We start from the raw sequence: 13,657 nt of genomic DNA on the forward strand, positions 1-13,657 counted from the left end.
CACATATCCAACATGACTGAGAAAAAAGGCTACAGATGAGTTTAATTCACAATTCCCCCAATTATATATGCAGGATGGAGGTGAAACTGAGCAGTGGATGGTAGAAGACCCACATATTTAGGTTTTCTTAATCACTTTCTAAAAGTATCTGCTATGGATAGTCATCTAGAAATTTTCTTAAAATTTCCATTGATTTGCTTACGTTGAAACAGATGTCATATTCTTTTTCTAAAAAGTGAAAAGGGAAGTGACCCAGGACAAACGTTTGTGTCACGGTTCATTGATGAAAGTCTCTCAAGAAGACTGTATGTGGTAGTATGCTGCCAGAGAGAGAGGGGAAGAGGGAGGGAGGGAGGAAGGGAGGGAGGGAGGGAAAGAGAGAGGAGGGGGGAAGGGAGAGACAGAGAGACAGAGACACAAATGGAGATAGGGTTTGGGGGAGAAGAAGAAGGAGAGAACAACCATGAAGAAGTTTTGTCTATACTTTAAATATAAAGTGTAGCTAAAACTATGTTTTCTTTTTTCCTTTTTTCTTTTTTTAGAAATGCTGCAAGGGAATACTTGTGAAAAAGGAATCCAGGGAATAGAATTTTGTCCATACCAATTTAAACATTCTAAAATTACATTTTATTTTTTTAAAATTACATTTTAAAAACAATTTGTTTTATTTTTAAGCCTGTGTGTGTGTGTGTGTGTGTTACATGAATGTAATGCCAAAAGAGCCCAGAAGAGGGCATTGGGTCCTCTAGTGCTGTAGTTACAGTCTGTTGTGAGCCACCTGACATGGGTGCTGGGGTCTGACCTCAGGTCCTTTGCAAGATCAGCAAACACTTTTACACAATGGTATCTCTCCAATATCCCACCATTAAATTTCATCTCTCTTCTGTTCAAAGGTTATAGAGCCTGGTCACAGAGGCCCAGGCAGCCTCTGATGTACATTGGATTTAGGTGTTGTTTTTCTCTTAAGTTAATGATGAAGATGATCACACTGTTGTTAAAAAGGATTCAGAAAATTAATGTAACATCTATAATAACAGTTTTAGACCCTTGAATTAGAACAGAATACTTTCCAAAACATATTTAAAATAGTTTAACACAAACCTGTTCAAATATTTTATCACAAAATTATGAACATCAGGGAAGCAAAGAACAAGTGGCACTGTGATACATAGACCATTTTCTTTATATTGGAATTTATATTAACATAGTTCGTTCTTTTTATATAGAAAAATACACTTCCTACAACAAATCTCTTTGCATTTAAAAATTGAATTTATTTTTGAGATTGTCTTGTAAGGACATGAAAGTTATACATATTACTTAAGTACCTTGCAAAATGATTTCTCTGTGGTGAAAGCATCAGGACTCTTCCCTTCTAGCATTTTCAGATAAAAAGCCTCCATTCTACTGGATAATAGCCCATAAAACCCTTTACTGCTACTGCATGGAAGTTCCATACTCATGGCAAGAGTCTTCCACTGTTCTCTATCTCCTCTTCTCCCACCCTCTGGGAATCAACATTTTTAGATTTTCTATATGATTGAACTCATGTAGGACTTGTGCCTTATTTCACTAAATATAATTACTTCTACTTCCACTGTGTTGAGTCAAGCATCATGGTTTTATTGTTTTTATGACTAAATACCATTCTGTTGTGTATAGGTGACAGACTTTCATTATGATGAACAGTTCTATCCATTCTTTTGTGTGTGGCTACTGTGAGTATTGCTACAATAAACATGAATGTGCAGATATCACTCACACATTGATTACATTTTCTTCCAATCTATGACCAGGACCTGAAGTAAGGGATAGTTTGCATTGTGATTTGAAGATGAAATGTCCTGCACAGGCTCATGTGTTTCAACCCTTGATTTCCAGCTGTTTGGGATGGTCATGGACTTCTTAGGAGGTAGAGCTTTACCAAAGGAGGTACATTTCTGTGTGAGCTTTCAGATTTTGTGACCTGGTCCCAATTTTTATTTACTCTCTGTGTCTGCACTGAGGATGCAGTGTGGTGGACTAGCTTCATGCTCTTACTATGATGCCTTCCCAGCCATGATAGAATGTATACCTCATTCTGCAACTGTGAGTCAAAATAAACCTTTTTCCCTTCAGTCACCCCTTTCAGAGTATTTAATCACAGCAAGGGAAAAGTAATAGCCACTGTGGCAATTTTATTTTGAATTGACAAATGTCTGTATTGTTTTTTCTTCTGACTGTCCTAACTTACATTACTAGCAATACCATGCCTAAGGTCCCTTTTTTCATATCCTTGCCACTGCTTGTTATCATTTGTCTGTTCCTTTCTCTTTTCTCTTGTGGGGGTCATGTGAGGGCAGTGCTCTACCAGTGTAACGGCTATTCCTGGTTGTCAACTTGAATATATCTGGAATGAACTACAATCCAGAATTGGAAGGCTCACCTGTGATCCAGATCTTGAAGCTGGGAGATACAAGTTTCTGACCTGGATCTTGGCATGGAGATCTTGTGGCATAGTGGCTATGAATCCCAGGAGACTAAGTCAAGGAGATCTTTGAGTTCAAGGTTAGCCTGGGACAAAACAAGTCCCAGATCTAGGCATGGTAGTACACACCTTTACTCTGGGACACATCTTCTACTGGAGATCTACATAAGGACATTGGAATAAGGAAGATTCACTCTTTTTCACTTTCTTGTATTTACTTGCCAGGACATCTGTTGGAATATACTAGCCTTGTGGGACTGAGCAACTACTAGATCCTTGGACTGCCCATTCACAGCTGACCATTTTTCGGGAGTTGGACTACAGACTGTAAGTCATTATAACAAATTCCCTTACTATATAGAGATCATTCACAAGTTTTGTGACTCTAGAGAGCCCTAATATGACCAGTCAGCACTTTTAAATAGACTTCACCTTTTCAGTGCATTCTAATCTTTTCTATTGTGTTTTAAATAAAGTTTCTTAGTTCTTTTGAAATCTATGTGCACCTTTATTTAAATTCCTTAAACAAGAGGCTAAGTATCTGAAAAATCTAGTGAAGACCAAAGATAGCAGAATTATATCACATATAATTCCTTGGCATTATTCAAGTTAGATAATAATTGACACATAAACAAAGTATGCAAAATAAATAAAGAATGTAAGACATTTCAACTTTTGTACAAGGTTATAGTTGAACTGAGAACAGAAATTTACTGTGCCATTAGATGATACTTAACAAGGCCAGGTTCAGTTAATAGCCAGTGCCATATATCAAGAGCCATGATTAGACAGACATGCCTATTACTCAGTCCCCAGAACACTTGTAGACATTAGGAACATGTGGTTAATCTGAGCTCTAGAGAGCATCTCTTATGCTTACTTAATTTTAGATGAAATGAATTTTGTGTTAGATAGAACCTACAAATTTTGAAATATCAAAACTGTTCCAAGAAGCCATTAAGAATGTACATCTTCTTGGTTCTGGAAATAGAGACACAATGAATCACTTTTGCTGCAATATAAATTTCTTACTGTTTCAGAGTAGAGTAATAAACATTTCAGAGGCATTGAATTAGACAGCCTGCCAGCCTTGCTTGGCATTAGCTGAATAATTTCTTTCTCATCTGTTAAATGCTCCTAATATCCTTTGCATATTATAGAATTCCCACTCACCCATTCTTTAAATAGTTTATCAAATATTGAGAGCCTTCTAAGTTTTTATCAAAGATGAGAAGTGAAATGGTGTCATTGGATGAATCACAGAGTATAACCATGTCATACCATTACCATAAAACTGTCATAAAGAAGACACAGCTGTATCCCCAGCTCTTGGGAGTCTTTGGCTGTAGTAAAATGAGTTTGTAGGCCAGGCTACAAAGTGAACCTTTCTCATGTAGTTTTATTGAGAAAAGAAGGTGTTCTTCATGTGCAAAAATTGAAAGGAACATGTCAGTTAGAAAGGAAGAAGCAGCAGGAAGGGTCTATCCTATGCCATAGAGGCCATAATTAATAAAAACGTGGTAGTGTTGGGCTAAGGATGTGGCTGACAACCAGAGCACATGACTAGTTATGCTGATGGCCCTGGGTTTGGTCTCTAGTACTGACAAAAACATGCTATTGTATTTTTGAAAATTGTTCCAAAGTAAATTTCAATTGTTCTTGCCACAAAACTTGTGACGTACCTAATTTCATTTTAGCTACTTCACAATGAGTACATATATCATCATGTTGCAATGAATATATTTCTTTGCTAATTAAAATCAATCTGCTGGGCACAGGTGGAAGATGAGATCCTTGACCTCATGAAGGCTGGACGCCCCAGGGGGTGGGTATTTTGAGGGTGGGGGAGTGGGAGTGGGGGGGTTAGGTGGGGGTTACATCCACGGAGAAGAAGGAGGAGGGGTAAGGGGATGGGGGGTTCCCGGGTGGGTGGGGATGGGGTAAGGGGACAACATATGAAATGTAAATAAAATATCCAATAAAAAAAATCAATCTGGCGGAAAAAAATGAGAAAACAGAGGACGTGATAGTGTCATTGTCTTGTGCTGTTGTGACATGATACCTGATGTTGGCTAATATATAATGATAAGGAGGTTTGAGCTCACAATTCTGGTAGCTGGAAAGTCCAAATAGCATACTGTTATTGGCTGGATGGTATTACATCAGAGCACATTGAAATCACATGATAAGACAAGACAGACATAAGAGACAATGAGCCAAAAGAATTGAACTCACTATAAAATTTTATTCTCATGGGCTCTAACCCATTTCTAGAAGACCTTATTTACTTTCAAGAGACAACATTGATTCATTCATAAGGATGGAATTTCCGTAACTTAATTACACTTAAGTCCACTTCTCAATATCACTGTAGTGAAGACCACACTTCCAGTATGTGAAGCAATGGGATACAAACCACATCTATACCACAGAGTGGTCTGCCCCCTTTCTCCTTCTTTTTTCTTTCTTTCATGCGTGTGTATGTGTGTGTGTGTGTGTGTGTGTGTGTGTGTGTGTGTCAGTAGGGATTGGATATACCTTGGGAATCTTCCTCAATCACTCATTGATGGCCAGTGTTAATGGACAACTTGACAGAATCTAGAATCATCTGGGGGAATCCATGATCTTTGACCATGTCTATGTGGGAGATTACCTTGAATGAATTTGGATGGACAGCTTGCTTCTGTGGGTAGTACCATTCCCTAGCTGGAATATTGAGCTGTATATATGGAGAAAAGGGAATAGAGGAGCAGCATGCAGTCATGACAGTTTCTGATTCTGGTTGCATTGTGACTGTAAGCTCACTTCAAGCTCTTACCTCCTTGACTTCCACCCCATTGATGGGCTATACTTGCACTGTGAGTCAGAAAACACCACCCTCCCTGCCGCCCTTTTATCTCTCCTGTAAGTTGCGTTTGTCGTGTACTTTACTACAGCACTGGGAAAAGGAAACTAAAGGAGCTTCCATTTCACTTTTGGAGTCAGGGTATTTTTCTGAACCAGGTACTTGCTGATTGGCTAGGCCAGCTGGCCGCTAATCTCTCGCGTTCCTCCTGTCTCTGCCTCTCCTCTGCCGATATAGATGTGCACCACTGCTCCCATATTTATTTATTTTATGTTTGTGTGTGTATGTGTTTATTTATCGAACTCAGGTCCTCAAGCTTACCTGGCAAACATCGTCACCCACAGTATCTTCCCAGTACCTTATAAAAAATGCTCTTATACAAACCCTTATGACCTTGAAGAAGACTTTACTAACCAAAGTCACACTCCACAGGCTGGACTAAAAGACTTCTTCTAGTGTCTTATGCTCACGTGTGAACTTTCTTTTTCCTGAGTTCACAAAAATATTAAAAATTCTCTCCTGACTGTCAAGCCACCAGGCCGTGCCTGACTCTCTCCAGGGGCTGGAGTTTATGGTCCGTGTTACTACGGAGGGCCATAGAGTTGTCTGTGGTCTGTGCTGCACCCTGAAGCCGTATTGGTCTCTGTGGATCATGCTGCCTAAGTGGCCGGTGCTGCCACATGAAGCCTTGTTGGTATCTGTGGTCCAGATTACCTCTGAGGGCCTTGTCTGGTTTCGTGATTGCTCTGCAGCCAGAAGCTGTCTTCAGAAACCATCTGGAGGCCTGTGATCTGTGCTCCCAATGACAGTGAAAAGCAAGGAGGCTCCTTTTGCTGTGGTATCTGTTATTGTGGATGCACGGTTGAGAGAGAGGAACATGGAAGGCTTCTGTGATACTCACCTTCCCTGATGCTCATCAAGACAGTCACAGCCTAGACAGGAAGATACTAGAGAAAATTCTTAAGAAGTATCACGGAGATGCCAAAAGTGTGGCTTTCCACAATTGGTGATCTTTGACGGGGATGTGGGAAGGGAAGGATCCAACTCTATTTAAGGGGCAGACCACTGAGAGTTTGGACATGCTGCATTGAGTACATACATAACACAAGTAGGACTTTTCTTTTCTTATTCTCACTTTAATTTTTAACTTTTTTTGTGAGGAGAGGTCCCAAAGGTTGGGGGGCAGAAATGAAAGGCTTGGGAAGTGGGTATGATGGGACACAAGGTGGAAATTTTCAGAGAATCAATAAAATGTTATGTTAAAAATTCTCTCGAGTCAAAGATGGAGCCCAGGTGACCAGAGCGAAGATTGTGGTAAACTTGGGCACAGGAGGACCTGTGGCCGTAAGCTGCCATCATTCTGCCTAGTGGTGAGTAGAGTGGTCCAAGTCATAAACTAAGTGCTAGCACAGAAGACTTGGTATTTAATATCATACCCAGAAAAAAATAAACAGTTTCCAGAACCAGAAAGGAATCTGCTTGAACATGGATTAGCAAGTCTTACTGCTGCTTTTGGGGGCCTAATAACAAACAGTCTATTTCGGCACATCATGATCGGACACATGCTGGGGTAGCTTCTAGCTTACCAATGGCTGTAATCCCATTTTTGACAGTGAACCTGTCCTACAATAGCTTTTTAAGTTTACCTTTGGAGTACAGGTGATTTGAACTGTGAAATCTGTCCCACCATACAGGATGCACTAATTGGTTTTGTTCTGGGTGATCTGTACCCTATCCTTTTGGCTACAACCATGAATGTGTGTGGGGGGTGAGCCTTGCTGCCGAGTGTGAATCAAGTCTTCTACCATACCTGGGAAACATCTTTAATTATTGGATTACAGTTTCTAAGCTTGTCTTTAGAAAAATGTTATTTCCTACTTTATTTCAGACCATGTTTGCAGAATACCTTGGGTCTAGACAATATAAACTCCTAGTAAAGGCTCTTCAGTTACCTGAACCTGGCTTAGAAATTCATTGATTTGAAGCAAATATGTGTGGGACTTTGTAAGGGTATTCTGGTTCACGGTTGGGCATGGGCCTAGAACCCCGAGACTCTACGTGAGAACTGGCAGGCGTTCCCCCCAGAACCCAGGGTCTTGACATGAAGTCTAGTCTCCATGGACCTACATTATTCAGTCATGTAGGCCATTACAGCTCCTCCCTGAGTTTCGGGGGGTACTTCCAGATCCATCCACCATCCGCCATGACAATAAACCCTTTTGGAACCAAGGACTTCCTCATGTCATTGGGGCCTGCTGCCGCCAAAGCCCGCAAGCCCCCCCCCCCCACCTCTGGAACTCTAGACGTTTCTCGTGCATGTGGGACCCGCCAGTGTGGACCCCCCCCCCCCCCGGACTCCTCCCCACCACTGCGGCCTCCTTTTTCCCACAAATATGTACAACAAAAGTAAAATGGTGGAAAAAATCTCTCTTATGTGTCTGCTTTTGCATACCTCTTAAGGGAAGTAAAAGACACTATTTACCTTTGAATCAGTCGATTTGCTAAGTCTTGACTTCTTAGGGAAGGCAAAATAAAGAGGATCAGAGATCTTCAGCCTTCTGAGGATCAGAAAGATTGGATTCTCTCAGAACAGCACTAAAATGTTTGTAGACGATGAACAGGACATTGCATAAATGCTGGCCTGGGCATTAGGCTGAGTGGGTGACTTTGGCTCCCTACCCCTCTTCTTCTCTGCCTACCTCTAGAGTAAGCCATTGTGCTGATGGACTTTCCATGAGAGAGCTGACTGACATTTTGCTGATGGTCTCCTGTTTTCCTGGGAACTGCCTGAGTTAAACACAGAGTAGATGTGGGTGTGATTTCTGAACCTGGGGCAACTCTTAACCGAGGATACTGGGAAACTCAGAAAAGTCTCAGATTTGTGTCTTTTGAGGAGGTGGGGACTGATTTTTGTGAGATAACTCATTTACTTCTGAGAGACTCTGGCAGGATCAAATCCGAATTTATGATAAGAAGGCGTATGTGTGCTTTTCCTCTTTTCCACTGTCTCACTTCCTCCTTCTTGCTTCTTGAGGTCTTAGTCCAAACAGCCGCCTGAGCACACGTCCCATTTCACGCTCTGCTGTCAGGACAACAGGACCATGCAAGCCATGATGACAGCCTCGGTGGCACAGGCCTCCAGTAGTAGCCATTTAAGATGGCCAGTACACTTCTGCTCTGGGAAGTCCTCTTGCTAGTATGATTTCCCTCAGAAATTTCATGCACACCCTTATCGACAAGTAGCTCCACCAAGAATACTTGTTTGTATCTTTGTTTGTTTGTGGTCTTAGAATAGATTTCCTCTATTTGTTTCGCAAGATTTATAATTTGGTTTTGGTCTCACTTGTCAGAGAACCTTGGCCAAGAAACAAGCACAAATCCACACACTATCCCCAAGGACAAGAACACCTGGATCTTCTTGGAAACCTTCTCAAATACTTTAAGTTGTAACTTAAAAAAATTTTTTTGTATTTTATTAGTTTTTACTTATATCTTTCTAAAATGACTTATAAATTGAACTTTTAAGAATCCTCAAGAAGTGTGTGACCCAAGTATTTCCAATCTTTGTTTCCTCTGCTTCTTCAAAGGCAAATCCAGTATGTGAGCCCCTGCAAAAAAAAATCAATAAATCATTGAGCTTATTTAATATTAATATGTTTTAATGGATTCTTGGACCTTTATACAATTCATCTTGATTACACTGACTCAGTTCCTACCCCTACTCATTCAGGATCCAGTCTCTCTTTCCTGTGTTCCCCACTTTGTATCCTTTAAAATAAAGACTATCTTTCATCTGTTATCCTGGCTTGCTGGTGCTTGCAGGCCCCCTCCCCTTCTGTAACACCCCCCGAGACTTAAGTGTAAGAATTGTGTTATAAAAGCATTAACTGGGGACAGGCATCTGAAAGTCAGTTTATCTCTGCATTTTGATCATTTGTAGATTTCTATAATGATCTCTGTTAGCTTCAAGAATGGAGCTTCTCTGATGCAGGGTGAGAGCTGAGCTTATCTGTGGATATAAGGATACTTAGAATACTGGTAATTGTACTGGTTAACATGTTCCAGAGTAGGGTTGTGAAGGGGAATGGATTTAGTATTGTGCTTTATAATGCTTCCCAGTATCCATTCCTTAGCTGCCTTTCCTTTGACATCTCCCAGTACCCATCCACACTTCTTTCCCCCAAACCTGATATCAGCATCCCTCCTATCATCTGGCATGTGACATCAACTCAGAGTGGTTATGAGATCTGACTTTATCTAAAGACTTGGTAAGAGTGGACAGGAATCATAACACAAATCGGGAAGCAGCCCAAAATAAAATTAAATTAACGAGTCACAGCTATTGTTTTCCTTAGGGACTCCTACATTTCTATAGGTTTGTTGGCTCTGACCTGCTACCACAGGGGGTTGCTCCCTCGTGCTATAGCTCTGTTGTGTCTTTATCTTCTCTTTTCCAATGTCTTCAGACTTATCTCCCATGTATTCCAGGCATTATGGCACCTGGAACTTATCAGTAATGTGTTAAATAGTTTAGCTTCCTTTATTTTCAGCCTTATTAGACTACAGCCTTATTAGACTACTCCAATTGCTGCCTTCAATCACACAAGTGTCAGTAATATGTCCTCCATAACTGTCTGTTTGTGAGGTGCAGTCAATGAGTGAGGAATTGGCAGACATCTTCAAAATCACAGCCCTCTTCAACTGTTGAAAGATAAAATCCTTAGGAGATCTTGTGGCTGAAATATTACTCAAGGCATCTACCTTTATGTACCTGTGTCAGAACAAGCAGCCTCCAAGGAGACTGTTTTACCCCTTCTCAGAATATACAATCCCAGAGTCACACACACTCCACTGACCACATCTTCCTATCAGATGAGACCCAGGTGACTTTATCTAGCATGTGGTCCTGTCAGATTCCTCTTGTGGTCAGGGTCAAGAATATGAAATGGATTGAGACAGTCTGTGAGAAAAGATGTTTTTACCTCATATTTTGTATACCAAATATTCATTTTTGAGTTGGTCTCAGAATGCTACATTGACTGTACTCCAGATGATGATGCACCAAGGTGTCCATATTAATGTCCTGAAGTAAAATCACATCTGATTCCAGATTCTTAGAACAGGTAAAGTGAGATGCAGGGAGTTGTTACCATTAAGATAATGGCAATATTCAGATCTTCCACTGATCTCTCTGACTCCTTCTCCAGTTCTGCTACACTTCTCTTTCCTTCCTGGGAGTAGTATGCCATGAATGTTAGATATTTTGCTAAAGCTCCATCTGTTCTTGAAGGGGTATTTAGCATTTTTTTCCTAATGTTTACTCATTTATTCTCTGTGCAGATTGGGATGCCATGTTACTTTCTTTTCGACTTCACTGATTCTTTAATCAGTCATTGTCATTCTGCTGTTGAGATAACAATTGGATTTGTTTTAATTATCTCCCCTGCCCCCGTGTTTGGTTAACTTTAAGTGTCTCTCTGTGTTGTTCTTCACAGTGGTATTTTAAGACATGGTCTATCAATGACCTTGAGCCTTACCAACTGGCTAGAATGGCTGGCTGGCAGGTTCCAGGGACCCTACTGCCTCCATGTGTACAGTGCTGGGATTATACACATGACCACTGCACCAGGCTTTTTATTTGAATGCTGAGATCTGAGCTAAGGTATTCCTGTTTGCCTTGCAAACCTTTTACTGACTGAGCCATCTCCCCAGTCTCTGTTTATTATAGTTTTAATTTAAAGAATCTTTACCTGCTTGATCTTTATATCTTCTGCTGAGAGATCTTATTTTTCCTTGTTTCAAAGATGTTTACAATTACATTTAAATATATTTAGCTTTATAAACATTATCGGATATTTTTACCTGTTTCAAAACTCTGGTGCTGGTATTTATTATATTTTCTCATTCATGTTGAGTGTGATAACAGAATGGCAGGTGATTTCTGTTTTTGTTTTGTTTTTCACTATTGAGGATTGGACCCTTATGTATAATAGATAAAGGCTCTTCCACTGAATGATGTCTCCAACCCAAGATAAGTGAGTTTTTTATTCCATGATGCAAGTATCCTTGTAATCTAAGTTACTCAGGTGGCTGAGTTGGGCAGATAGATTAAGGGTGGTGTGGTAAATGCAGTTACTTCGTCTTAGGTAGACAACAGTGCCTTTGGACACCACTGGTGGCCAAACAAGCACGGTGTTCCTCCTGCAAAGGCAGACAGGGATTTGGCTTCTGAAGCAAAGAATTTCCTACTTTAAACAACAAGAAATAATACCATCCGTCCAAGAAACCCCTATACTGTGTTTCCATGGGTTCTAATTCCAGAAAGGAAAGATAAATAGAGTGGATTTGGAAACAGATTTCATGATGCTGCTTAAGCTTGAAAGTCTACTTTCTTTTATTATTTTTTAACCTTTAATAGTCTTTTATAGATAGTATATTTTTAAGAACTTGCATCTAGTAGGAAGAATAAGAGAAAATCTGTCTTTTCCATTTGTGTACAAATAGAAATATCTGATAGGTTTTTTTGTTTTGTTTTCTTGTTTGAAGATCCCACAACTCTGGAGTCTTTGGATCCATACCCCATCTAGCCAACATTTTTGGATCATAGAGTAAACTCTGATTAAATTCACTTATTGGCTCAGTACCTCAACCATAGTGCATCTAGCTGTGTGAAGGTCAGAACTTCAGCTTCCCAGGCTCATTTATTTCAAGCTATACCTGCGTCCATCTTCCCTGGATCAGAAGGTTACCTTTCCATGGACATTCTACATTTCATTCCCACTGTCTAATCCATGTCTGAATTATAAAAAATCCAATAAAAGTCTTTATATGCTAGAAAAGAAATAGTCTAAAAGGATAAAAAATAATTTACATTGTGCTATAAATCAGTATGTTTTTTTTCACTGCAATTTTAAACTTAAAGTTTAATGACTTTATTTTCAAATAGATTTATTTTAGTCTTACAAAATTACTATTTTCTTACAAAAAAGTTTTGATTTGTTTTGTAATATAACTATTTTTGTCTGTGTATGCATGTGTGTGTAAATGTGCACACACGTGTTATATTGTTGAATAGAAGAGAAAAATTAAAAAAAATTGGAACAATAAAATACATAAAATCTCAGGTTAAGTTCTTCTGTCTCTGTCTTATTAAAATTGCTTGTATGATCATTTCTTAAGTCTAGGACGTTCAATATTCATCATGATTACTGTTTTCCCCTAGTACTGAGTCAAGAAAGGCCGAACAGAAGAATGCCACATAGAATGTTAGTAATGCAGAAAGTGTGCTTAACTCCAGTCCCATAACGCTAATTATACTAATGTTATGGCTTCATGATTTTCTTTCAAAAATAATTTCTATCCTCTAAATTATCTTTAACAAGCTACATCTTGCGACCAGACATGTCTCAACGGATGTGAAGTGACTGGAAACTTTGAACATCTATAAAAATGTTTATTGAATTTTTGAATTAATGAGATTACTCATTAACAATAGGGAACATCATTTTCATGTTTGTTGAGCAACTGTTCCTACTAAACTAGCCCGCATACTGGGGCTAAGGAATTCAGGAGAAAGAGCTCAGTACAGTAAGTTATCACATGAATTATACATCCTGTGATAGAAAACGAGCAACAGACTAGCCAGGCCTCAGCTGAAAACAGACTGAACACAAAACAGGTTCATTATATGGTAGAATAACTCCAATGTACCTGGAGGGAAGAGAATCCTGACTTCAGTGTGTGTGTTCAGCATGGTTCTTTCTGAGCTGTTTATTTCATCTCTTCTCTTTGTGTCACCACGCTGCTTAAACTTGGGATGGCTTTAGGGGAGCTGAGGTGGCTGTATTCATTTCAGTTTTTCTTTACATACAAAGGAAACACTCTCCTTGTAATAAGCCACTAAAACCTATTTCTCAAAGTTGATTGATCTTCACTTTAAAAAAAAATGTTTTGAGATTATAGTATAATGACATAATTTCCCCTTTTCCCCCCTGTCTCCAAACCCTTCCATAATGTCTCTTTGCTCTCTTTCCAACACATGGCTTGTCTTTAATTGTTGCATCTGTGTGCTCAGACATGAGGGCACCTGTCAGAGAGAATTCACGATCATGGCATCTTGATATTACACTTTAAGCATCTGGAGCTGTGAGAAATAGGTGTCTGTCTCTGAAAGGACTTAATTGTAGTCCTTTGTTACAGAAGCCCAAACTGACTAAGACGTTCCTTGTAACCCAATTGCACCTTTTAAAATAGGATAGGAAAATTGACTTAAGAAATGCTCCATTCAGTACAGCTCAAATCAGCATTTGGGGAAATAGTTATCAACCACACCTAATGTGTCACTC

General features: G+C 39.6%; 1 pseudogene; it reads left to right on the forward strand.

The window, feature by feature from the left end:
• The first annotated feature begins 5,883 nt into the window (after window positions 1-5,883).
• Window positions 5,884-7,290, forward strand: LOC114612275 (annotated as a pseudogene).
• The last annotated feature ends 6,367 nt before the right edge of the window (window positions 7,291-13,657 follow it).

The sequence above is a fragment of the Grammomys surdaster genome, unplaced genomic scaffold, assembly GCF_004785775.1.
Source record: "Grammomys surdaster isolate TR1022 unplaced genomic scaffold, NIH_TR_1.0 126153, whole genome shotgun sequence".
NCBI lineage: Eukaryota > Metazoa > Chordata > Mammalia > Rodentia > Muridae > Grammomys > Grammomys surdaster.